Raw genomic sequence first — 23,164 nt, 5'->3', positions numbered from 1 at the left:
ATTCAACTTTCTTTATTTGCTTGTCTCACTTCCTTGGTTGTCAGTTCTCGTGGGCCAAGTTCTAGCGTTACTGCTTTTTGAATCCATGTGATCTGACATGTTATCAGCACTCAGTGATTGTTGAGTGAAAAAAATCCCGAATTGTTGAAATCTGGGGCATTTTTCTAAAGGAGGTGCTGTTTCATGCCGGTGGAGACGGTGGGGAGAGTCTTCCATACTGTAGGAATTCTGGGGGCAAAGGCACTGGGAAATGAACTTGTGTGTGGAGTGTTTAGGCAAACATGGGCTTTCCTGCTGATTATAGTTGGAGGCTGCGTTAAGGTTCGTGGAGAGAGGTGAGTAGGGAAGGCTTGCTCCTCCGCCCACTGTCTCTAAGGGGTGAGGGCGGGGCTCTTGTAAGCCTTTACCCTGCCCCTAAAGATCTGTGCTCCCCAGGTGTGGTTCCAGCCTTTTTGTCTTATCCCTGTCCACCCACTTGACACTGTTCTCTCTTTTCCTGGGAGGCTCACCCACCATTTGGCTTTGCACACCTTGTCTACCTCTGTCCCCCGCTGCCTGGTCACCAGTGCCTTTCCCCTGTACCTGGGGACACCCTGGAAACCACCAAGCCATTCTAGCTTAGATTCCTAGTGTGTGCTCCTTTCCTTGTCAATCCGAATTGTTGGTAAGCGTCAGTGAAATGTGCTTGTGCCCCCAGCATGTGGTAGGTGTGCAGAAGAGGGGAGCTCGTGTTAAGTAGGCCTTTCTGGTGCTGCAAAGAGGCGGGCTGGGCTAGGGGACTGAACACATGGTGCAGGGTGGAGCACCGCAGTAGGGCAGTGCTTGGACAGAGACGGGAGCACAGCCTGGCCAGCGTGTTCTCCGTGAAGGGCTCACCTTTGCTTCTGAGGTCTTAACCGAGAGAGTACAGTGAGCCCCCTTTCAGCCCTAGTTTGGATATTATTAACATCAACTTCCTTATGCTCAGAAATAATATGGTGGGTATTATAATTTGTCTCTCAGATTGTTTCACTTTCCTCATTGTGTTTGGAGAAGAAGCTGCTGGTTTCCCCGTGTTCTTTTCATGTGCAGTTTTAGAGCTTTTCGTTTCACGTAGGACCTTTCGTTTCACGTAGCGCGCGCCAGGAAATGTGTGCACCAGCTGATGCTTTATCGCAGGCTTCCGTCCGTCTGTCATGGCCCCCGCCCCCAGTCTCCTGGTTGAGCAGTAATTATATGAACCCGTAGAGTGTGTCGTCCCCCCGGTCACCCTCCTCCCGGCACCACTGTCCCCATCTGTCCCGGCGCCCGCTCCTGCTCGCCCTTCTCACCAGCCGGCACACTCTGGGGTCTACTTGTTTGCACTGTTTGCTGTCCTGCAGTGAAATGCACCGCCCCCCACCAGGCAAGGAACTGCTCATTCCAGATTAATGCTGCACCCCCAGGGCCTCACACTGCTAGACTCCTGTAGTGAGCCGATGAGTAGATTGATGGATTTAGTCACCTTGTCTGCTTGCAGAGACAGAGGTTCAGATCACTAGAGGCAGATGAGAAGGGTCATGGAGGTTTTTGTGAAAATTAAAAAACTACTTTGTAGTGCCTGAATGGTTAATGACACTGAGTTTTTAAAGCAGTTTTCACAAATCTTTCCTTTCAAATTCATCTGTAATTGTTCAAACTATTAGGAATTTATTGTAAATTTAACAGTTTTCTGTATTTCATAACTTTATCTGTTTTCAGTTAAAGAGAAAAATCCATTTTGAATCAATTATCACTGAGTGGTTTTGTTTTGCCTTTGAGTAATATTTGTATAAATGGTCGTGTGATTGACTGTAGCTCCCAGAGCGGAGGTTTATATGCCCGTCTACATTATCTTCTTTACCTTCTTCAGATGATACACGTCTGCATTTCTGTACCTTTCTTCCTGAAAAGTTGTAGAAAATGAGTCCTATTCTAAATGTTTTATAGGAGTTTGATGTTGAAAACCAAGCAGTGGTGGTAAGTTTTTCCTTTGAGCGTGAAGACCAGCGTGCCGTTGGCTTCTTTCCTGTGCTCTGACGCTCCGGTGTGTGTGTCCGTGTCGCCCTCTGCGCACAGTCTGCGGCAGAGTCGTTGGTCAGGGGGCGGTGCTTTGCCAGTGACAGCAGCTTCCGCAGCTGACAGGCTTCGGGTTCCCTTCTGTTTCACCTGGGGCCCTGTCACATCTGTGCATCGATTTGGGCGAACTGGCCTGTGAACAATAGTGTGACTTCTGGTCAACCTGTCCAGGTAGCGAGGTCTGTGAGCTCCCTCAGTTGTGTGCGGTACGTCTCAGTTTGGAGGGCTTCGTGCTGTTCCAATGCTGTTGTAAGGGGCAGCGCTTGGCTTATGTGTGGCAGTGGTTCATCTTGTTCGTTTATCTCGTGGCCTTAATATAAATTCACTTATTGGTTCTGGTGGTTTACTGGAGCAAGTAGAAAATCCAAAGAAATCTATGCTCGTGTAATCTGAAAATAACCTTTTCTGTCCAATCTTTATGTCTTATTTCTCTGTCTTGCCCTCTCGCCTTGACCAGCACCTTCATTACAGTGTTCTTGTCATGTGCTGGCCTCAGGGAGCAAGTTCTCAGTGTCGAGTAGGGTTTAGTCCTCGTTTTGTCTTTGTTTTGGTAGAGGTCCTCCGCTGAATGTAAAAATTTTCCTTTTAACTCCTGGTTTTCTGAGAGGTGTTGTGTTTTTGTTTTTGTTTTTAAATCGTGAGAGGGTGTTGCATTTTGTCAAGTGCTTTTTCGGTGTGTATTGAATTGCTTGTAGAAATTTTCTGTTTTATAAAATAATGGGTGAATTACGTTTCGATTGTTGAATCAGCCTTGCATTTCTGAGGTAAATCCCACTTGATCATGTTGTATTATCCTTTTATATATTGTTAGATCAATAGGCAATATTTTGTTTAGGAAATCTGTATCTATTTGCGTGGGGGTATCAATCTGTCATTTTTTTTCTTGTGACCTTTTTGTGGTGCTCTCATTTCAAGTACCGCCATTCTCATAGAACAAGCTGGGAGGTGTCCCCTTACGTTTCCGTTTGCATGACCAGTGTATGTAAAGTTAGGGACACTAATCTCTCGTGGCAGTACTGGGAGTCTTAGTCCCATTTGGTGGCGAGGTACTAGTCACAAAGGGCTGTAAAGCAGCAACAGGAATGTGTTGTCTTGTGTAGTTGTATTCCAGGGATGGGGATGCACACACGCATGTATGTGTGTGCTCATGTAGGAAGCCGTGGAGCTCTGAGCTCGGGATTTGTGCATCTCACACGTTAGGCTCCAGTCCGGACTAGCAGAATTGGACCGTGTGTGCAGCCCCCACGCAGCGATGCAGCTCTGGAGGTCTGGCATTGTGCTCAGTTTGGAAAGGGAAGATCAGACGCATCAACACGGTATCTTAAGCCAGGTTCCTAAAGCCCAGGGAAAAGAGTATATATAAAATCTGAGATACGAGATTTTAAATGCTTAAAAATACCCTAATATTACACGTGTAATAAAGTGGTACAGCGTTAAAGGAATTTGTTAGAAAAAAATGCAGACCAAAACTTATAACAGAAAAGGAAACCGTTTCCTAGAACCAGGGAGCAAGGAGAAGAATTGAGGCTTGAATGTTGAGGAAGGGGGCCGAGAGCTGCTGGGCAGAGATTCAGGGGATGAAGGGCGGCTCCTGCAGAGTCGGACTGGAGCGGGTGCCAGAGAGGCCCAGTGCTTCCTTCTGTGTGGCTCTGCTGCTGGGAACATCTGATGAGCTTCCGTCAGTGGCTGATGCTGCAGGTGGAAACATTTCAGACCGGAGCTGTGTTTACACCCCCATCGCTTATACTGTAATGTCTCTGTGCGGTGCTGTGAGAGGTGTCAGGATGTTGACGGAAGAAAGAGCTCTGCAGCAGTCACTTCCACAGGGAGGGTTCCCCTGATTTTCGGACACCTTGCTTTTCAGACTGTAGGTGGTTTCAGTGACCTGCAGATTTTATTTGGGTTGCAGCTTGAGACTTTTTCACACAGTCTTGTTTAATGTTATGTAATGAGTTTAGGGGACGTGAATATAAACTTTCCTTATATTTATGTTGGCCAGAAAAATGTTGTATTGAAAGATATACATAGTCTGTCTTATATTAAAAGCAAACAAACAAAAACCAAGGAAAAAACTTAGGACCTTGTTAAGCAGGATGAGGCCGTATGTTGTATTTCCCCCAAGGTCTGTTTTGTTAACCGTTTTAAATTTTTTTAAGAGAAACAAAATACTGCCAGAATATCATATACTAACTTTACTTTTCTACTGTGAAAATCTTACCTGTTGTAAAGTTGACAGAATCATTGAGAAGATAATATCAGACTGTCGGGTATTCTGTTTGTTTTAACTTTTATGTAAGATCATGATGGAATGGTGTACTGCTGGTATATTTTCAGTTTAGAAAAATGCATATTATCTTTTTATAGGGCAAGGTTTAGCGGAAAATTCTTGGAACACTTGTGCTTCATTTGGTCATTGGGTTTAATTACAGATTTCAAACATACCAGATAGTATTATAGTGGGAATGATAGTCTGTTGTTTTCTTTTTTTGACAAGAATTCATAAAGCTTTGAAGTGTAGCAGGAAAGATGCTTTTTAGGGCTATGATGGGACTTTTGAAGTATTAATTAAATGGGGGGGGCCTTTTAGGCTTTCCATTTTGAAAACAATCTTAGCATTTCCCTTTCATCGGCCTAGAGAATTCAGGTTATCCCTCCTAAGCACTGCTGCCACGGATTGGTTGCTGACATTGTCTCTAATATATCTTGGTAATAAGCACTCTACCTTCATTATCTCCTCTAGGATGGTGGGTGTTACTGCTTGTGCTCTGCAGACAAGGAGCCTCTAATAATTTAAGAGTCACTTGTTGGGAGCGGGGGAGGCAGGTATAGTCTTTAACATTAGTAACACGCACTGCTTCTCAGTCGGGATCTTGCTCGGACGTCACGGCCTCTGGAACCGTCACTGAGACTTGTCTCTTCGGTAGAATTCACAGCCTTCTTCAGTTATAGGCTCAGGGACTAGATTGGGCTCATTCTTTTAAAGGTTTACTTGTGTGATTTAGGTGAAGTTTTAGGTGTCCTATAATCTCTAGGGTGTCTTGCCCATAGAAAGTAAATGGATGGCTCAAGGCAGAGATGCTTTAATAGTCTTGATAATCCAAGGGATGTGCCTGCCTAACCACTGAAAGTCGTCAAAGCCATAATAGTTGAAATGCTATTGTAGTACATTATTTTCCCCATTGTGGGTTGTTAACAGTTTTACTATGGAAATTGCATTCTTTTTTTTTTTAAGATTTTATTTATTTATTTGACAGAGATAGAGACAGCCAGCAAGAGAGGGAACACAAGCAGGGGGAGCGGGAGAGGAAGAAGCAGGCTCATAGCAGAGGAGCCTGATGTGGGGCTCGATCCCATAATGCCGGGATCACGCCCTGAGCCGAAGGCAGACGCTTAACTTACCTCTGTGCCACGCAGGCGCCCCTGGAAATTGCATTCTTGCACTCAAAATTGGGGATTAAGTGAAGTTAGCCACGCTTTCTTTCTCTTTGGCTCCCAGAATCCTGTGAGGAGTCTTTTACCTGATCCTAGCAGGAGATGGAAACGTTCTTTTATAAGGAGACTGGTCCAAGAGAAAAGGCAGACTAACGTTCTGGGGTCTCTAGCCAAGCAGCTGATTCTCTGCTCAGTGCAGAGATCATCAGGTCACCCGCATGTACAGGGCTCCTCGACAAGCAGGTGTTTAAAGACAGCCTCTGCAGCACAGCAAGAAGAAACAAGTGGGACAACACCAAACTAAAAATTTCTGTGCAGCAAAGGAAACCATCAACCAAAGGGCAAGAAAAGGGCAGCCTGAAGAATGGGAGAAAATATTTGTAAATCATATATCTAATAAAGGACTAATATTTAAAATATATAAGCAACTCATACAACTCGATACCAAAAAAAAAAGTGTTGAAAAAAATGGGCAGAGGATCTGAGTAGACATTTCTCCAAAGAGGACATCCGGATGGCCAACAGATACGTGAAAATATGCCCAGCATCATTCATCGTCAGGGAAATGTGAATCAAAACGACCGTGAGGTATCACCTCACACCTGTCAGAATGGCTGTGATCACGAAGACGAGAATAACAAGTGTTGCTGAGGATGTGGAGAGAAAGGAGCCCTCATGCACCGCTGGTGGGAATACAAACTGGTGCAGCCACTGTGGAGACAGTATGGAAGTTCCTCAAGAAATTAAAAGTAGAATTAACCATATGATCCAGCTGTTTCACTATGAGGTATTTATCCAAAGAAAGTGAAAATACTAATTTGAACAGATATATGTGTACTACAGGATTATTTCCAATAGCCAAGACATGGAAGCAACCCAAGTGTCCATTAATGAGTGAATAGGTGGAGAAGATTGTGTGTGCGTTCGTACACACACATATAAATACATACCGTGGAGTATTATTCCACCATTAAAATGAAATCTTGCCATTTGCAAGAACATGGGATGGATTGTGAGGACATTATGCTACATGAAATAAGACTAATCTTTCAGAGAAAGACAAATACCTTGTGATCTCAGTAACGAGTGGAACCAAAAAACCCAAAACAAACGAACAAATAAAACTAGATACAGAGAAAAGAACGGTGGTTGCTCAAGGGGGGCTTGGAGGGGTGGGCGAAATGGGTGAGGGGGTCAAGAGGTACAGAATTCCAGTTATCAATAAGTTGTGGGGCTATAACGTACAGCATGCTCCCTGTAGTTGATAATATTGTAGTGTATACCTGAAAGATGCCGAGAGAGTAAATCTTAAAAACTCTCATCACAAGAAAAAAGTTCTTTTTTTGGGTGACTTTTTATGGTGACAAGTGGTAACTAGACTTGTTATGGTGATCATTTCATATTGTATACAAATGTCGAATCATTACATGTACACCTAATACTAATATGTTGTATGCCAATTATATTTCGATAAAAAAAATAAAGACAGCCTTTGCTTTCAAAATGTGAAGCCAAAACAGAGAGAGAAAACAGTTTTGAGTAACAAAGAGGAAACCACAAGCAGAAAGAAGCTAAAAGAAGATAAAAAATTTAAATGTCAGTAGAACTGCATCCATGAAAGACCAACAGAATCCTTTTTTTTCTTTTTAAGATTTATTTATTTATTTTTGGGGGGTTGGCAAAGGGAGAGGTGGAGAGAGTCCCAAGCAGACTCTGCTGCTGGGCGCAGAGCCTGACGCAGGGCTCGCTCCGACAGCCCTGAGATCACGACCTGAGCCAAAACCAAGAGTCAGATGCTTTAACCAGCTGCGTCACCCAGGCACCCCTAGAGTTCTTTCAAAAAGTGCATTCAAAGAAGAGGAAAATTGAAAGCACCAAAGTAGACATAAACTCAGTAAGAGCAGTGGGAAATAATGTGGACGATATCTCTCAGAACATGTGTAGGAAAGAAAAATGAGGGAGAAAAGAAAGCAAGTAGGATGATGAGTTGAGAAGGTCCAACATCCAAATAATAAGAGTTGTAGAAAGAGACAAAAGGATTAAATCATCAAAGATCTGATACAAGGACATTTTCTGGAAGCAAAGGGTAAGGGTTTCCAGATTGCAGGTTCCTGGATACTGAAGCCCCGTGGCTACCCCTTGGGCCTCTCCTCCTCCGCCCTTCCCGTGGCAAGACAGCCTCCTTGCGGCCTTGCGGCACCTGTGCAGCTATGACGTTCTAACTGTGGAAGGGGTGAGGTCTCTTCCTTTACAACTCTTCCTACTCTTGCCATTTTTTAGTAGTATTTATTATAGTTGTAATTAGCCACATGTGTGTATCTCCCTTGACTAGGCTGAGAGCTCTGCAGGGTAGGGTCATATATATATATCCACACATCTGTTCCAGTGCCTAGCCTAGTATTTGGTAAAGTAAGTATTTTCAACTTAACTAATCTAAGGGTGGTGTGGCACATTCATTTGCCCCTGGGGGACAGGCATGGCTGGATGACTACATGAAGCATTGTGGCCATGGAAAAGCGGGCAGTAGCAATACCATATCCAGCTGACCCTTGGCCCAGGACAGGGGTGTGTGGTAACAACATGATGGGCGAATACCTGTTGCCACTCCACTGTGTGTTGCCACGCAGGAGTGAGACCCGCCAGTGACAGTGTTTTCAAGAGAGGATGGGAATCCAGCAGCAGCAGGGCTTGGCAAGCAAGAGCCCAGTCTTGAGGTAGACTGCCTGGCTGTGAGGCTTATGTAGGAGGCATGTGGCCTTGGGCGGGTCACTTCTCTCTGTTCCCACATGTGGAAAGTGGGGAAAAAGAAGGTCTTTTGCTTTGTTTTGTTTTTAAGATTTTATTTATTTATTTTGTCAGAGAGAGAGAGAACCCAAGCAGGGGGAGGGACAGGCAGAGGGAGAAGCAGGCTCCTTGCCGATGTGGGACTTGATCCCAGAACCCTGGATCATGACCTGAGCCGAAGGCGGACACTTAACTTACTGAGCCACCCAGGCGCCCCCCAAAATAAGGTTATTATGAGGATTAAATTATTTCATTTTTAAGTTCTTAGAACAGTCTTGGCATGGTAATGTTGCATCAACAATTACCTACAGAAACCTCTGGAAGCCCTGAGTCTAGATGCAAACCTTCCTGTCTCAGGAGCAGTTTTTACCATGATGAGGTCCAGGTCAGTGTTTGTATAGTAGGGAAATTGCTCTTTTATTAGGCACAGCAGTTTAACTCCACATTGGGAGTCTTTGTCATTATGCTGTTTTGCTTTTGCAAAATGCTCGCCAAAGAAAGAACCTATGGAAATATTTTCCCAAAGGTAAATTTACGTCTCTTTCTTAGGAGTACAAAGACTCTGTTATAGCTGTGAAATTATAGGGTTTTTTTGGAAGACTTCAAAGAGCCCCAGTCAGAATATCAGATGCCTCCCCCTTCACCCCCCAGCCTGAGAGCAGATGGGGTCCACCAAGCCTTATTCCCTTTCCCAGAGTAAGCTTCCAGAAGTCCAGCTCCCTGCTCCCCACTCCTTGACTCCAGGCAGGAAGCATCTCCATTCGCATGAGTTCAGGCATGTGGGGCTGTATTGTTCCCAGTAACAAATACCAAACCGAAGTAACTCTTCTGTTTATTGCTCATCCTCATTTCTCTGACAGTTTCTGCCCCTCTTGTGTTCTATATCTCCATGGAATGGTATCACTTTTCCACTCAGTTACCTGAGCAAGAAAAATGGTTGCTGACTTTCCTTTAATTGTATGTGGGCAATCTAGTCACTCCCTGTCCTCTTGATTTTTTTATAGCTCTCAAATCTTTCCACTTCTTGGGCCATAGTTAGTGCTGTCAGGATTATAACAGAAGCTTTCAGATTGGTCTGTATGGGCTTAATTGCTGCCCAGGTGCATATCCTAAGACCGTTCAGGCTCCCCACCTGCCTCTGGAGCTGGGCCTGTCTAGCTTCTCTGCTGTTTGAATTAAAGCCGTGTTGACCTTTGCATTGACTCCCTGGATCACTAACGTACACCTGTAGCCATGTCTTTTGTTGGGTGTAACTTTAGACGTACCCATTCTCAAGATCCCGGCTTGGAACTCATATTCTAGGAACTCGACCATGCCCCATGTCTGGGCGGTACCTGTTTTCCCGGCATCACCCCTAACACCATGTTCTTCATGTACTTGTCTGTGCTGGTCTTTCTTATAAGGGCCATAGGGGCAGGGGCTATTTCCTGTGTCCTGCTCTGTCCTGATGACCAGTCTGTCTCTTTCCTAGTATCAGTCTGTCCTGATACCCTGATGCCCAGGAAAGCACCTTATAGTCTACTATAATACGTTTTGGTTGGGGCGAGGGGATGAATGAGTAGGTGGGAAGTAAATAAATACAGTAAAGAAAATTAGAACGTTTCTTTGTTTTGATACAGGTACCTAATGTTGTGGCTCCCAGACAAAACTTGCAGAGGGATCTCATGGTAGTTTTGTTGAAGTACAGATTCTTTTTTTTTTTTTTTTTAAGATTTTATTTATTGGAGAGAGTAAGCACACAAGCGAGAGCACGAGTAGAGGGGAGAGGCAGAAGCAGCCCGCCGAGCAGGGCACCTGACTCCAGGCTCGATCCCAGGACCCCGGGACCATGACCTGAGCCAAAGGCAGATGTTTCACCAACTGAGCCCCCCCCCCCCCCAGGCGTCTCTAAAGCACAGACTCTTCTTAAGTAGGTTTGTGGTAGGGCTCTTACAGCCTCTTGATGATAGGATGCCTGTGCTGCTAGTCCGTGGACCGTCCTCGAATTGGCGGGTGTCTAGTGCGGAAGGGAAAGACAGACTGTGAGCCAGCACAGGGAGTCGCAGGGTCTGGGGCAAGTCGTGCAGCCGCTCACTGTCTGCGCCCCCAGATGAGGCTACTCCTGGGAGCTGCCGTGTGGGGTGGGGTTGCGGATCAGACCCTCAGACTGAGCACATCAGTTCCTGCTGCCTGGTGGACAAGTGTTCATGACCAAATGAATCATTGGCATTGGCTTCCTCGTTGTGTATGTAGCACATTCTAGATCACATTGTCTTTGTATATGTTTTTATATTCAATCCGTGTGATAGTCCTGTGAAGTCACTGCTGTCCTGCTGTCAGCACACTGGTGTTCACAACTAGGTTAAATGTCCTGTTGGCATGTTAACCGCATGTTCGTGGAGCTGGATTTGAAGCCAGCCCAGACCTCTGTCTCAGCACCGTGATACCGTAGCCCCTCCTAACTTAATTTTTCACACTAAGTTCTGGAGTTAGTTTTAAGAGACTGAAATGTTAAGATGATGATCCAAGCCCATTAAAAACATTAATTTTTTCTTTGTAAACCACTGGACAGGACTATTTTAATGAACGAATGAATTCAAATACCCAAATGTTCAAGGGGAGTTCCATGGAGAATTTGGAACTTTTTCTCCGCACGAGTTCTGGCAAATTCTAGTTGTCCTGCCTCTCTGTTCTTCTTGAGCTCATCAGGCTCTGTTTGGGTTACCCTCCCTGCGCTGCTGTCCAGAAACTGCCCCCTGGCAGAGCGCCAGGTCTCACTCCATCTGTCCCCTCCTTCAGAGGTCATGGTGAGGTGCTGCGTGTGTCGGGGTAAAAGCAGCTGCTTCCCATGTTCTGTGCAGTTTTCTAGCTGCTTATTGAGGAGGGTGGTCCATCCAGACCCTGCTCCTCCCTCATTTTTATGTCTTCATTTTTCTCTCCTGTGTTGGGAGGGTTAATGTGTACTTGTTAGGATTTGTATCGGGATTACATTAAGTGAGTAATGTATATAAAAAACTGCTTAGGTGGCTAGCACATTGGCAATATTCAGTAAAAGGCTTTTTGTTTTTTACCTTATAATACTAGACTCAATTTTGCCTTTTTTTTTTTTTTTAAGTAAACGCTACCCCTGATGTGGGCCTTGAACTCACAACCCTGAGATCGAGTCTCATGCTCTACAGATTGAACCAGCCAGGCGCCCCAAGTTTTTTCTTATTTAGTAGAGGCTGAGTATATACTGTGTTCGAGTACAGTGAGATTTTAGTCATGTATTCAGTGAACATCTGCAAAACCTGACCTGACCTGTTTCCAGTTGGTATATCTGTTGTGTGGCTTTCATGTGGCATGCACAGGGCCAGCAGAAGTCCCTGCCTTCTCTGCAGGTGGGTCCCCATGTCTGCATTCTCCCTTTTCAGCAAAATGCCATGAGTTCCTTGCGTGTCCTGCCTGCACCTCCTTTCTTTATAAGCTCTGTGGAACTCCCTCTCAGCAGGCATTTCCTCCCCCCATCACTGCACTGGGGTGCAGAGAGAGGTTCTTCCTTTGACCAGGTCGTGCGTTTGGCACCTCCTTCCTTGACTTGGTCTCTCAGCCTCTCGGTTTACCTCCTAGCCCACTGGCTGCAGCTTCTTCGTTTCCTCTGGTAACAAGGAGCTTTCCCTGTCTGTCTCTAGACATCACAGAGGGCTAGGCGCTGTTGTCACACCTCTTTCAAGTTGGAAAGTGCTTTCAGGGGAACAGACATGACGCTTCAGCATCTGTAACCCTCCCAGGGCTCAGGGATCCAGTACAGGGCGCATTGCCTAGCAGGGCTCATCACAGGGGATCCAGGAGCCAAGCTTGAAGCATGACTAAGAACAGGAGGTAGCAAGGAAATGGGGGAAGCATGAGAGCCCTGTTAGGGAAGACTGCTCTGGAGTACGGCTGTGGAACATGGCGAGGAGAACGTGGGTGCTTGAAGCCGGTGTAGGCCAAGTGCTCACGCCTGTAGAGAAGAGGTTCCGGAGGAGCACCCTGCCCCCGGCTACAAGCGTGATTTTTCTGCTCTTCGAAGGCCTCGTATTGAGATAGTTTCTTTGTAAGGAAAGTGTTTGGATGCAGTGTGCACAATGATAGATACAAGCTCAGAAATGTTGCAGTGCTGGAGGAATTAGTTATGTACGTTTTCTGCATGGATTTTGAACGCCTGCATTAACTCTTTTATTTTACATTTTTAAACATATAATTCAATTATCAAGTAATATTATAGAAAAATACTTTAGCTGTGTTTCTTTCCTCTGGGAGATTTGCAATTAGTAACAAAGATGTGCTCGAGAATGTGTATCATTGATTGATGTGCTCAGTAGAAGTAATTAGGAACCAGGCATGGACCTCCTCAGCCTGGCTTTAAGGGGACAGCCCTTACTGCTGTGATTTCCAGGAAACCTGGGGGTCCTGTCGTGTGACACAGACACACCAATCCAGCCTCCCACCGGCCGTCCACCCATTCTATCTGGCCATACTTCCTCTATTTCTTTTCATCACTTTAGCTACCATTGATTGAGTGATAAGGAAAAAGATGTCTTCCTGCCTTCTTCTTCCCATTGCCAGTCAGTCGCGGGGAAGCTGCAGTAGGAAGCCCCGTTCCAGGATGTGCCAGATTTCTCTGGCCTTTCCTGCCATAGGTGTGACAAGATGTGCCGCACCCATCAGGGTACACTCTTTTACTCCTAGTGTGGGGCCTACAGTAGTTGTGTGTGTGCACGCGCATGTGTGCATACTGATGAAAGTGGGCTGCTTCCCCCAGGTCGAGGGTTTCAGGGGCAGAGAACATTGTTAGGTGGGGGTGAAAGGGCTCCCTAGTGTTTAGATGTATGGTGTACCTTAACTGAAAGGACTTCAGAGCCCCAGTGTCACACTGTCACCACCTGGCCATGGAGGAGACTTATGTCCTTGGAACATGCAGTGTCTTTCATCTTAGACTTTTATGTCGCTGTAACCAGGCAAGCACCACCCACCTCTAGCAGTTGAGGTGGAAATGAAATTAACCGAGATGACCTATGTCCTCCTTGCATGTAGAGTCACCCAGAAAGTAGTAATTTTGTTTGTAATGAGTGTTGGCAGTGGCAGACATTTGCCTCCGTTGATTGGACTGTTGGTCTTAGAGCTGGGGTCCAAGTTTGAGTTTTAGGGGATCCATGAACTTTTCAATCATATACAAAATTTTGTGTTTTAATGTATATGCATTTTCTCTTGAAAATGTTCATATTTTTCAACAGATTCTCAAAGATCTCTGTCATATGTATGTCAGTATGTGTGTAAAGAACTCCTTTCATAGAAGATGGTAAATGAATGGTAATTTGGTATTTGCAAGCATCATTCATTTTACCTGTTTTGCACAATAACATGTTCATGTACAATTAGAAGAGAGGCCTAGGCAGAAACATAAAAATCAAAAACAGTTGCCGTTTATGAAATGTGCCCATGTGAATCGTTTCTTTGCTAGGTTGATAATTGTGGCTCAGGCAGTTGATTTTAGCCAGTGCATTTGGCATGGCATGTTGCTTTTGGTCATTTGTCTTCTGGGAAAATTTTTGTTCTCATTTTGTAAATAAATGTGTGCGCGTGTGTGTGTGTGTGTGTGTGTACTGTAAAATGCATACGTCTTGTGTATCCTGGTGTAGGTTTAACTACTACCTTCCATATCAGTGTTTACAACGTCGCCAGCCCCAGCAGCCTCCCTCATGGTTCCTTTCAATCAATATCCCTGGGAAGGTGACCAACATTTTGATTTCTGTCACCATGACTTTGTTTTGCCTATTTATCATAATGTCCGTGAAATTCATCCAAGTTGTTGCATGTAGCACTTCCTCATTTTTCATTGCTATATAGTATTCCATTTAAGAATATACCACAGTTTGTTTTATTATTGATGGATGGTTGGGTTGTTTCCAGTTTTGAGCTATGTGAATGGCGCCGCTATGAATACTGCATGCGTCTTCTTTTTTTTTTTTTTTTTAAGATTTTTTAAAATTTTTGACAGAGAGAGACAGCGAGAGAGGGAACACAAGCAGGGGGAGTGGGAGAGGAAGAAGCAGGCTCTTAGCGAAGGAGCCCAATGTGGGGCTCAAACCCAGAACGCTGGGATCATGCCCTGAGCCGAAGGCAGATGCTTAACCGCTGCGCTCCCCAGGCGCCCCCTGCATGCGTCTTCTGGTGGCCCTGCGCCTGGGTCTCTCTTCGGCACGTACCTAAGAGTGAAGTGGCTGCTTGTAGTGTGTGTCCCGGTGCTCTCCACCTGTAGCAGAGATCGTTTCCGACATGCCTGTATCAGATTATAGCCCAGCTACCAGCATAGAAAAGCTCTATTTGCTCCACATCTTTGCCACGCTTATTAGCATTGTTGGTGTTTAAGATTTTGGAGCCATAGAAAAACTATACTTAAAAAATAAATTTTAAAAATGGAGATAAATTTCACATAACAGAATTTCACATGTGACATGAAATTCTCCATGTGGTTTTAAGTGTACACACAGGGTTGTGCGAACATCGCCGCTGTCTGGCTCCGTCACCCCAAAAAGAGACCCAATACCCATAGCCAGGCACTCCCCATCTCCCTCCCTCCAGCCTCTGGCAAGCACGTACCTGCTTTCTGTCCCCTTGGATTTGCCTCTTCTGGGATTGTCATATACATGGCTCCTGCAACCTACGGCCTTTTGTCTGGCTTCTTTGACTTACCCCAATGACGTCAAGGTTTATCCATGGTGTAGTGGTACCAGGACTTTGTCCTTGTTATGGCTGAATGCTCTTCTGCTCTGTTGTATGGATAGGCCAGTTTGTTTCAGCATTCATATCACTAAATGTTATTGTTCTGTTAGAATAGAGAAGATGGAAATTATTAAGCAGCACCTTTACATTTGTGTCTTGATCTGACCTCTGGCTGATTGGCTGCAGTTTATCGAAGTTTGCTTGGAGCACATGGATGGCGTCTGAGAGGCAGCCTCAGTTCCCTGCGGGTGCTCCTAGAAACAGTGCAGTGTGCGTGACATGTTCCTCTATTGGGTGACTTCGGCTAGTGGCCTCTTGGAGTACCTTCTTCTTTAGTTAGGCCACTTCTGGGCCATTTTCCTCATCATGGTTTCTCCAGACCACCTTTTTATCCATTTCGGTTCCTTTTGTTACTGTAGCGTTAATTGGATCTTAGCTCAGCACAGTGGCTTTGTTACAATATTTAAATATCTAGCTACCTAACACAGAAGAAGATGCTAACACAACAGTCACGAGAAACTGGGGGAACCTTCATTATGGCTGGTTTTCTAGTTCGCTTAAGGCCTGAGAGAAAAAGTCTCTTGGATCAGGTTGGTCCGTCTTGGATAACAAAGTGGACTTTTTTTCCCCCTCGAATCCGTCAGTTATTTCCCCTTTTCTAAATTATTGACCCAGTATACCTGTTGTACAGTTCCGCCTTGGCTATCCAGTGAATGGTCGAGAATGACTATAACATCTAAGCCTGTGAGCTGATGAACTTTTGCTGGTGAGGTGAGCCCTTAGAGCTTGGGCTGGTGTCGTGTTCCGTGGGCCGTAGCTACCGGTAACATGGTCCCGTGCTCTCGGCTGGGAGCTCCTAGCCGGCGTAGAGACCCTCCTACAGACCGGGGAACTATAGGTTTTCAGACCCTCCGACCGTTACTAAATACAAGGAACTGCAGAGTTCATTTGATCAGGTACGCTGGGGGCGATCACCTGATTCCACAAAGAATAGTTGGGTGGTTATGTTTTGAGAGAATATACATCTATTGCATGTGATACCTGGCTTTTAACAGTCAGTCTGTAATTAAATTGGTCTCGGTGGGGCATACAGATACCCTGAGAGAATTTAAATAGAGCCATACTAGTGTCGGTGTAGTTCTCTGAGGAAGGCTGCTGGCCCAGACTGTTGATCCTCGGGGTCACGTGTTCTCCCGATTCCTCAGAGTCCCTGAGCTCCGTTGGGGCTCAGGGAAATACCAGTATTGTTGGTTAGTTAGTGGCGCCTGGAGCCTAGTTTAGGTGTCTTGGGGTTAATAATATTCTGGTATCGGAGGTGAAAGGAAATGTGATTCTTAGATTTGGGGTGAAGTACAGTACCATTTGTGTTCCTAGCTTCAGTTCTAAGGTCCTTGTTAGAAAGTTGTAGGGATAGAGAATCAAATAGACAGTTGGACAGATTGTCCGCTAATGTGCTTGTTTTGGAAAGACAGGGAAAGGGAAAGATAGTAGGAGGGCAGAGAGGACTGGAACGGTCACTGAACAGGTTAGTAGACTGAACCAACGTAAGATAAAGATGTCTAGTATCTGTGAGTTTTGGTAGGGTCAGTTGGGTTATCTGATTGAAGTCCTTCTGGCTTCATTAAATCGAACTGGACAACTGTTTCATGATACCGGAAATAGTAGAAACATAAGACCTGCTTGTTGTGTGTAGGGCCTCCAGGATTCTCCTTTTACCTTCACAGGTGTTAGTACAGGCTTCAGGCTTTAAATGGGAGGACATATGCCTGTTAGAGCCATCAGTGCAGCCACCCGAGCACACAGAGGTGGCTTCCGTAACATAGCAATCAGAAGTTTAGAAATCCAGGGGCACCTGGGTGGCTCAGATGGTTGCATGTCCAGCCCTTGGTTTCCGCTAAGTTCATGGTCTCACGGGTCATGGGATTGAGCCCGGCAATGAGTCCTGCATCCCTCCTCATGTTGGGCTCTGCGCTCAGCAGGGAGTCTGTGTGAGATCCTCTCTCTCCCTCTGCCCTCTCCCCACCCTGCTCACATGTTTCCCTCCCTCCCCTTCCCTCCCTCTCTCAAATAAATGAATACATCTTTAAAAAAAATTAGGAAATCCAGCACAGGGTATGCCTTAATTATTTTTAATATTCTAAATTGACAAAGCAGTTGTATAGTTTTGGTTTTTGTCAAGTACAAAAAATGAGAAGGGCTTAGCAATGTTAGAAATGTCCAATGTAGAAAGTTACTATAATATTCCGAAAGGAAAAGATCAGTTTTCCATCTGGATCCCAAGATAGAATCTCTTTCATATTTGTTTTAGGTGTTTAGCTAATTGGATCCATGGAAAAGGTTATTTCTGATTGTTTCTAAGTTTTCCTCCTTTTATAGATGACAGTGTTGGCCAGTGGCCACCTCTCTGTTTCTGAGTTTAAATATATGCAAGTGGGGGCACCTGGGTGGCTCAGTTGGTCTGCCTTCAGCTCAGGTCATGGTCTCCGGGTTTTGGGATAGAGCCTCACATCAGGGTCTGCTTCTGTCTGTCCCCTGTGCCCCTACCCCCTCCTCCTCCCCCTGCTGTGCTCTCTCTTTCTTTCTGTCAAATCAATAAAATCTTTATTTTTTTTTAATGATTTTTTATTATATTATGTTAGTCACCATACAGTACATCCCCGGTTTCCGATGTAAGGCTCGATGATTCATTAGTTGCGTATAACACCCAGTGCACCATGCAATACGTGCCCTCCTTACTACCCATCACCGGTCTATCCCATTCCCCCACCCCCCTCCCCTCTGAGGCCCTCAGTTTGTTTCTCATAGTCCATAGTCTCTCATGTTTCATTCCCCCTTCTGATTACCCCCCCTTTCTTTATCCCTTTCTTCCCCTACTGATCATCCTAGTTCTTATGTTCCATAGATGAGAGAAATCATATGATAGTTGTCTTTCGCTGCTTGACTTATTTCAGTTAGCATTATCTCCTCCAGTGCCGTCCATGTTGCAGCAAATGTTGAGAATTCGTTCTTTCTGATAGCTGAGTAATATTCCATTGTATATATGGACCACAACTTCTTAATCCAGTCATCTGTTGAAGGGCATCTCGGCTCCTTCCACGATTTAGCTATTGTGGACATTGCTGCTATGAACATTGGGGTGCATATGGCCCTTCTCTTCACTACGTCTGTATCTTTGGGGTAAACACCCAGTAGTGCAATGGCTGGATCATAGGGTAGCTCAATTTTTAACTTTTTAAGGGACCTCCACACTGTTTTCCAGAGTGGCTGTACCAACTTGCATTCCCACCAACAATGTAGGAGGGATCCCCTTTCTCCACATCCTCTCCAGCAATTGTTGTCTCTTGCCTTGTCTATTTTTGCCATTCTAACTGGCGTAAGGTGGTATCTCAGTGTGGTTTTGATTTGAATTTCCCTGATGGCTAATGATTTTGAACATTTTTTCATGTGTCTGTTAGCCATTTGTATGTCTTCATTGGAAAAGTGTCTATTCATATCTTCTGCCCATTTTTTGATTTGTTTATTTGTTTCTCGTGTATTGAGTTTGAGAAGTTCTTTGTAGATCTTGGATACCAGTCCTTTATCTGTAGTGTCACTTGTAAATATATTCTCCCATTCTGTGGGCTGCCTCTTAGTTTTTTTGACTGTTTCCTTGGCTGTGCAGAAGCTTTTTATCTTGATGAAGTCCCATAAGTTCATTTTATCTTTTGTTTCTCTTGCCTTTGGGGATGTGTCATGAAAAAGGTTGCTTTGGCCGATGTCGTAGAGGTTGCTGCCTGTGCTCCCCTCTAGAATTTTGATGGATTCCTGTCTCACATCGAGGTCTTTCATCCATTTGGAGTTTATTTTTGTGTATGGTGTGAGAGAGTGGTCAAGTTTCATTCTTTTGCATGTAGCTGTCCAATTTTCCCAGCACCATTTATTGAAGAGACTGTCTTTTTCCCACCGGATGTTTTTTCTTGCTTTATCAAAGATTAGTTGCCCAAAGAGCCGAGGGTCCATTTCTGGGTTCTCTGTTCTGTTCCATTGGTCTATGTGTCTGTTTTTGTGCCAGTACCATGCTGTCTTTGTGATCACAGCTTTGTAGTACAGCTCGAAATCCGGCATTGTGATGCCCCCAGCTTTGTTTTTCCTTTTCAACAGTTCCTTGGAGATTTGGGGCCTTTTCTGTTTCTATACAAATTTAAGGACTATTTGTTCCAGTTCTTTGAAAAATGTCCTCGGTATTTTGATCGGGATAGCAGTGAAAGTGTAGATTGTTCTGGGTAGCATGGACATTTTAACTATGTTAATTCTTCCGATCCATGAGCATGGAATATTTTTCCATCTTTTTCTGTCTTCCTCAATGTCTTTCAAGAGTAATTTATAGTTTCTAGAATATAGGCCCTTTACGTCTCTGGTTAAGTTAATTTGAAGGTAACGTATGGTTTTTGGTGCTATTGTAAATGGGATGGATTCCCTCATTTCTCTTTCTTCGGTCTCGTTATTCGTGTATAGAAATGCAACTGATTTCTGAGCATTGATTTTGTATCCCGCCACGTTACTGAATTGCTCTATAACTTCTAATAGTTTGGGAGTGGCTTCTTTTGGGTTTTCCATTTAGAGTATCATGTCATCTGCGAAGAGAGACATTTTGACTTCTTCTTTGCCGATTTGGATACCTTTGATCCCTTTTTGTCGTCTGATTGCTGTTGCAAGGACTTCTAGTACTATGTTGAATAATAGTGGCGAGAGTGGGCATCTTTGTCGTGTTCCTGATCTTAAGGGAAAGGCTTCCAGCTTTTCCCCATTGAGAATGATATTTGCTGTAGGCTTTTCATAGATGGCTTTTATGAGATTGAGAAGTGTACCCTCTATTCCTACACTCTGAAGGGTTTTAATCAGGAAAGGATGCTGTATTTTGTCAAATGCTTTTTCGGCATCAATTGAGAGGATCATATGGTTCCTGAGTCTTTTCTTGTTGATATGATGTATCACGCTGATTGATTTGCGAATATTGAACCACGCTTGCATCCCAGGTATGAATCCCACTTGATCATGATGGAGAATCCTTTTAATGTACTGTTGGATTCTATTAGTAAGTATCTTGTTGAGGATTTTGGCGTCCATATTCATTAGGGAAATCGGTCTGTCATTCTCCGTTTTGAGGGGGTCTTTGCCTGGTTTGGGGATCAAGGTAATATTGGCCTCATAGAATGAGTTTGGTAGCTTTCCTTCTGTTTCTATTTTTTGAAATAGCTTTAGGAGAATAGGTATTATTTCTTCTTTGAATGGTTTGGTAGAATTCCCCAGGAAAACCATCTGGGCCTGGAGTTTTGTTCTTTGGAAGGTTGTTTATCACTGACTCAATTTCTTCATAATTAATTGGCCTGTTTAAGAAATCAATTTCTTCCTGTTTCAATCTTGGTAGTTAATAGGTTTCCAGGAAGGATTCCATCTCTTCCAGATTACTTAGTTTATTGGCATATAGCTGTTGATAAAAATTTCTAATAATCCTTCCAATTTCAATGGTGTTGGTCGTGACCTCTCCTTTTTTCATTCATAATTTTAATAATTTGGGTTCTTTCTCTTTTCTTTTGGATAAGTCTTGCCAGTGGTCTGTCAATTTTATTGATTCTCTCAAAGAACCAGCTTCTAGTCCTGTTGATCTGCTCTCCTGTACTTCTGGTTTCTGATTGATTGATTTCTGCTCTAATTTTGGTCAACTGCTTCCTCGTGAGTGGATTAGGCCTGTCCCTCTGTTGCTGTTCCAGCTTCTTGAGGTGAGAATATAAAAGCTGCATTTTAGATTTTTCTATTCTTTTGAGTGAGGCTTGGATGGCTATGTATTTTCCCCTTAGGACTGCCTTTGCAGTATCCCATAGGTTTTGGACCATTGTGTTTTCATTCTCGTTCGTCTCCATAAATTGTTTAAGTTGATTTTTGATTTCCTGGTTTATCGAGTCATTCCTGAGCAGGACGGTTCTTAGTCTCCAAGTGTTTGAGTTTCTTCCAAATTTTTCCTCTGGTTGAGTTCCAATCAGAGCGTTGTGGTCTGAGAATATGCAGGGGATAATTTCAATCTTTTGGTATCGGTTGAGACCTGTTTTGTGTCCCAGAACATGGTGTATTCTTGAGAATGTTCCATGGGCATTAGAATAGAATGAGTATTCTTTGGTTCTGGGGTGTAGTGTTCTATGTATATCTATGAGGTCCAACTCGTCGAGTATGGCATTCAAAGCCTTTGATTCTTTGCTTAGTTTTTGCCGGGGTGTTCTATTTCTGATAGTGGAGTGTTGAGGTCCCCTACTATTAATGTATTTTTATCTGTATGTCTCTTTATTCTGGTTAAGAGTTGGCTTGTGTATCTTGCTGCTCCCCTGTTGGGGGCATATATATTTATAATTGTCATATCCACTTGTTGAATACTTCCTTTAAGAATAATATAGTGCCCTTCTGCATCTCTAACTATAGTCTCTCGTTTAAAATCCAGTCTATCTGATATGAGAATTGCTACCCCAGCTTTCTTTTGAGGTCCATTTGCGTGAAAGATGGTACTCCATCCCCTTACTCTCAGTCTGAATGCATCTTTGGGTTTCAAATGAGTCTCTTGTAGACAGCAAATGGATGGGTCATTTCTTTTTATCCAATCTGCAACCCTGTGGTGTTTTATGGGAGTGTTTAAACCATTTGATTGGCTCTAAGAACTGAGAGATATGATTTTAATGATGCCATGTTGCCAGTAAAGTCTTTGTTTGTATTGGCTGTGACTTTCTGTTCTGTATCACTCTTGGGGCCTTTTTACCTTTATAGAACCCCCCTTAATATCTCCTGTAGGGCTGGTTTCGTGGTTACGAAATTGGTTAATGACTGGCGATTCTGAAATGTCTTTATTTCTCCATCAATTCTGAATGACAGCCTTGCTGGATAAAGGATCCTTGGCTGCATGTTTTTCTCTGAAAGAGCTTTAAAAATGCCCCCCCAACCCTTTTTCTCATTCCAGGTCTGTGTAGACAGGTCTGACGTAATTCTGATGCCTTTGCCTTGGTACGTGAGAAATTTCTTTGCCCTGGCCGCTTTCAATACTGTATCCTTGGATCTAATATTTGCGAAATGCACTATGACGTGACGTGGCGTAGGTTTGTCGTGGTTGAGCTTGAGAGGGGTCCTCTCTGCCTCTTGGACACGAATGTTTGTTTCCCTTGCTAGATTAGGGGAGTTTTCAGCTACAGTTTGTTCAAATATCTCTTCTAGACCTCTGTTTTTCTCCACCCCCTCAGGGATGCTGATGATTCTGACATTGGATCATTTCATTGAGTCAGTAATCTCCCATAACGTACATTCGTAAATAAATAAAATCTTTAAAACATAAATACATAAACAAACACAAGTAGGTTATGATGACTTAACTGCTATGACTTAACTACACTTGTCACATTAACTTTAGATTTAAAACATGTTCATCTTAACAACACTTTGTTAATGTGGGTTTTACAAATAACATGTTTAAATTGGCTGAATTAAGTAAGACTGTATGTAACTCAGCACAGTTGTATTCTTTATATTTTGCCATTCCTCATTTCCTTAGGAATTTTTTTAAGTCTCCAGAAATTATTCACCAATTACTTTCAAGGTCTCGGTGTTAGCAGTCTTAGAAATTAATTTATAGTTGATATTAAAGACTAATGTTGAATATTTTCATGAGATATATAGCATTAAAATTTTTATAGTGATATCTCAAGTAAAGTAAATGATTTACATAGTTTGCCATATTATCCGAAATCCAAAAAACAGTCTGTGTAATGAAGATATTCGTTGAATTGTTATGCCGGCAGTCCATGCTTTGCATGGTTCCAGTATGTACGAATATCAATTTCTGTGGCTTAAATAATGCCCGTCCTCAACAGAATGGTTCCGTTTTAGTTAACACATGTATCACCTGTGGGCAATTGCATCAAGTACAGACTCGGTCTGCAGATCACTACAGAAGCAACAGATGTGAAGTGTGACCAGCGGCCGGTCACGGTAGCTCTTTCCCAGTCTGCTGCTGACTGGCCACCCTGCGTCTGTTACTCAGTTTATACACAGACAGCAAATGTGTAGTCGTGGTGCCTTCTTGTTTGCCAGGGATAAACCCCTGTGACATTTTACAAAAATGGATCATCACAGGAGG

General features: G+C 43.9%; 1 protein-coding gene across 1 annotated transcript in view; it reads left to right on the top strand.

Annotated features, from left to right (window-relative positions):
- Nucleotides 1-23,164, top strand: part of LOC125281956 (focal adhesion kinase 1-like) — a 54,637-nt gene that overhangs the window by 15,479 nt on the left and 15,994 nt on the right. The gene's annotated exons all lie outside the window — the stretch shown is intronic.

The sequence above is a fragment of the Ursus arctos genome, unplaced genomic scaffold (genome assembly GCF_023065955.2).
Source record: "Ursus arctos isolate Adak ecotype North America unplaced genomic scaffold, UrsArc2.0 scaffold_16, whole genome shotgun sequence".
Lineage (NCBI taxonomy): Eukaryota > Metazoa > Chordata > Mammalia > Carnivora > Ursidae > Ursus > Ursus arctos.
The sequence above is the reverse complement of the archived record's forward strand: the minus strand, read 5'-3'. Positions and strand labels throughout refer to the sequence as shown.